Source organism: Macadamia integrifolia, chromosome 5 (genome assembly GCF_013358625.1).
Source record: "Macadamia integrifolia cultivar HAES 741 chromosome 5, SCU_Mint_v3, whole genome shotgun sequence".
Classification (NCBI taxonomy): Eukaryota; Viridiplantae; Streptophyta; class Magnoliopsida; order Proteales; family Proteaceae; genus Macadamia; species Macadamia integrifolia.
This window is the reverse complement of record NC_056561.1, coordinates 14796346-14800688: the sequence shown is the minus strand read 5'-3', so window position 1 is coordinate 14800688 and position 4343 is coordinate 14796346. Positions and strand designations below refer to the sequence as shown.

Here is a 4343-nt window from a genome sequence, read left to right as displayed (position 1 = left end):
AAGGATCATTCCAGAAAAAATGCTTAACTTGGGAATGAAACCTATACTTCTCTTAGGTGGACCAGTGATCCGGAGTCACACTTGAAACTAAGAAGTTGACAATGTCAGCAAACCATGGTTCACTGGACACTACAAATAACTGTTCATCTGGAAAGTTCTCGTTGACTGGAGAATCGACAATCAATGAATTGGAAAGCCAGGATAAATGATTTGCAATTAGGTTTTCAACTCCTTTCTTATCCCTAATTTCTAAATCAAACTCTTGCAACAGTAAAACTCGCCTAATGAGATGGGCTTTGGCGTCTTTCTTCTAAACTAGGTATCTAAGAGCATAATGATCAGTATACACCACTACATGTGAACCAACTAAGTAAGATCAAAACTTTTCTAATGCAAACATAACAACTAATTTTTTTTTTCAGTGGTTGTATAATTGAGTTTTGCATCATTTAAGGTCCTACTAGCATAGTAAATGGCAGTGAGAAACTCATTAATCCTTTGACCCAAAACCACTCCTATGGAAAAATCCGAAGCATCACACATCAGTTCAAAAGGTTCAGTCCAAATAGGTGGTTGCACAATGGGTGCATTGGTTAACTCCTTCTTAAGTTGTTTGAAGGATTCTAGGAACTCTTTAGAAAATTCAAAAGTTTGATCTTTGACAAATAATAAAGTGAGAGGTCAGGCTAACTGACTAAAGTTCTTAATAAACCTTCTGTAGAAGCCCGCATGCGCTAAAAAATATCAGACGTCCTTAACAGATTGAGGAGGTGGTAAATTACCAATTAAATCCACTTTAGCTCTATCTACCTTAATTCCCTTCTTGGATATTACATGGCCTAAAACAATACCAGATTTAACCATAAAATGGTATTTCTTCTAATTCAAAACCAAATTCTTAGATATGCACCTTTTTAAAACTAGGGAAAGATGATGAAGACTTCCAGAATAGGAATTCCCATGAATTGAAAAGTCATCCATAAATACTTCTAAGAATTTTTTGACTATGTCAGAAAAAATGCTCATCATGCATCGTTGGAACGTAGCAGGGGCATTACAAAGCCCAAAGGGCACACACCTGTAAGCAAATGTTCCATATGGGTATGTAAAAGTGGTCTTATGTTGGTCCTCTAAAGCAATTAGGATCCGATTATAGCTAGAATATCCATCAAGAAAATAATAGTATTCATGTCCAGCTAACCTCTCCAACATCTGGTCAATGAATGGCAATGGAAAGTGGTCCTTCCAGGTTGCCACATTAAGTTTTCTATAATCTATGCACACTCTCCACCCTGATTGGACACAGGTTGAAATTAGTTCATTATTGGCATTAAGAACTACAGTCACCCCAGACTTCTTAGGCATTATGTGAACTGGGCTTACCCATTGGCTGTCAAAAATAGGATAAATTATTCCATGATCCAAGTATTTTAGGATCTCTTTTTTAATGGCTTCCATCATCACTGGGTTAGCTCTTCTTTGGGGTTCCGTAGATGGTTTGGAATCCTCCATAAGATGTATATGATGTTACACAATAGAAGGGCTTATACCCTTGATATCAGCCATGGTCCAACCTAGGACTTCCTTATTATCTTTTAACACTTTAAGTAACTCCTCTTCCTGGCTAGAAGTCAAATTTGAAGAAATTATTACAGGAAGAGTTTGACCAAACCCTAGGAAAGCATACCTCAAATTAGATGGCAACTCCTTAAGATCTAACTTAGGGGGCTCAACTATGGAAGGTTTGGGAATAGAATTTTTAAGGAGTCCTAAGGGCTCCATAGGTGTGTAAAGACTCAAGAATTCAGAAAATAAATTTTTACTATCAGCATCCAACTCATCCATACACTTTTGAAATTCTAAATCAAAATCAATATCAAAGTTGGTAATTAAATCATCAGAAAAATCTAAAAAATCCTCAAGCATATTGATCTTTTCTTCTAAATGTGGTTGCTTGCCTATCCTAAACATGTTAAACTCAACAGTTTGGTTGCCAACAGATAACCTTAGGAAACCATTCTGACAGTTGATTAATACATTACTGGTAGTCAAGAATGGTCTTCCTAAAATTATTGGGATCTCATCCTTGATTGAGAAGAGCTTGGTATTTAACATAATGAAATCAATAGGAAAAATAAATTCTCCCACCTTTAGTAAGACATCCTTAACCATCCATTTAGGAATCTTAACAAACCTATTTGCCAACTAAAGAGTAGTTCCAGTGGCTTTTAATTCTCTCAATCCTAGTTGCTTGTACATATGGTAAGGTAAAAGATTCACACTTGCGCCAAGATCAAGTAAGGCATGCTCAATGAAGGTATTGCCTATGACACAAGATATCGTAGGGCTCCCTAGATCCTATAATCAAGTAAGGCATGCTTAATGAATTATGGAACTAATGTTATCTGTCAAGAACGCTTTTTTAGGCACACTAGTGATACGTTTGTGAGTACACAAATCTTTCAGCATCTTTGCATAGGTGGGGATCTAGGATATGACATCCAAAAGAGGGATGTTCACTTCTACCTTTTTGAAGATTTTTTAAATTTTATCCATGGAGGCAATCTTCTTTTTGTTTACTAAGCGATTAGGAAATAGGACAGGAGGAACATAAGGATTGTTAGAGATTTACCCTTTTTAAGAAGAATCATTTTGGTTTCCTTAACCAAATCATATTTAATTTCAAAAAAATCTTTAAGTTCATCAGATGAACCTGGAACAAAAGACACATTTGTGTCCTCAACTGAAGGAGAATTAACAAGAGTAATAGATGAGGAAGATTTAAGAACGCTCTGTTGGTACTCTCTACCACTCCTAAGGGCATAAAAAATATTACATTGGTTAGAGGGCCCTTATTGGGTCTAACTTTGTACTATATTCAGTGGTGCATTAGTTGGTGCTTGTGAACTAACAGGTTGATGATTCCTAAGGTTAGGCTCTAGTTGACTGAGTAAAGTTTCTTTCTCCCTCTCACTCATAATTGAGATAACTTGGGTGAGTTTTCTCATAAGATTTTGATGGCTTGTTATGAGGAGGGCCATATTTTTTTCTTAGTCACTTATTCTACTTGCCTCTCCAGTATTGGTAAACCTAGGGGGTTACTGATAAGATGATAGAAGAGGGGCCCTAAGAAAACTAGTCTAAGGTCCTACATTTGACCTAGAAAAAGTATTTTGGGAAAAATATTATTGTGCAAAAGGAAGCCTTTGGGGTCCAGGTTGACCTTGATTATGAAAATTAGAAGGCCCTGCTTGGTTACCCTGATTTCAAGAGAAATTTGGGTGATTTCTCCATCCTGGATTGTAGGTGTTACTATATGGATTATTCTGGTATAAGGCATTAACACTATCATTAGAAGTGCCCCCAGAGGTGTTGGGGCATTCTTCTATGACATGTCCAGGGGACTGACACCAAGCACAAATCTTGACCAAATTGACTGATGATGGCTCTCTAGGAATAATAGCCTCAATTCTCTTGATTAGGCTATCCAAATGGGCTTCCTTGGCTACTATTTCATCCATAAAATATCATTTTCTTCCTATGGTTCTTTCACTCTCTTGGGTTGATTCCCACTCATGGGTTTTATCAGCTAAGTCAAGTAAGAATTCCCATGCCTTTCCTTTATCTGTAAAGGATGTGAATCCCTCAGGGCACATAGACTCTATCATTTGTTTGATTAGGTAGTCAATACATTTATAAATTATTTGACATAAATGCCATAAGTCTATGCCATGGTGAGGGCCTTCTTGGAGTAGATCCTTGAATCTCTCCATAAGCTTGGAAAAGGACTCACTAGGCTTTTGCCTAAACTGAAGAATATCACTTCTAAGCTTATTGGTCTTGTGAGTTGGGAAAAACTTCTTAAAGAAGATAACTGTGAACTGTTCCCATGAGGTTATGGAATTTGTGGGTAACCCATACAACCACTTCTTAGCTTAGTCATTTAATGCAAAAGTGATAAACCTAAGCTTAACAACATCATCAGAAAGTTGTTGGATCTTAATTAGAACACATACCTCTTTAAATTCCCTTAGAAATAGGTATGCATCCTCAGAGGTCAACCCATGGAAGTGGGGCAACATAGTGATGTATCGAGATTTGAGTTCAAAATTATTGCCCTGGGCTTGTGGTAGAACTATGCAGGAAGGTTGGGCTATTCTAGTTGGGTAGAACCTGTCTTTCAGAGATTTAGGTGAAAGGTTTTGATGTTGGTCTTCCATATTAAAAGATTTTAAAGAGAGCAAATGTATATAGTCACTACTTATTAGATCTTTTCTTTCTAACCAATTCTTAGTATTACCCACCTAACACTCATGCAATAGAAAACTACCCACAACTAGAGT

The 4343-nt window shown here is 36.8% G+C and overlaps 1 non-coding gene across 1 annotated transcript; it reads left to right on the top strand.

Annotated features, from left to right (window-relative positions):
• The first annotated feature begins 3726 nt into the window (after positions 1-3726).
• On the top strand, positions 3727-3833 carry LOC122080459. Its single transcript, XR_006140753.1, has one exon. It is a non-coding gene; the product is annotated as a small nucleolar RNA R71 (small nucleolar RNA).
• The last annotated feature ends 510 nt before the right edge of the window (positions 3834-4343 follow it).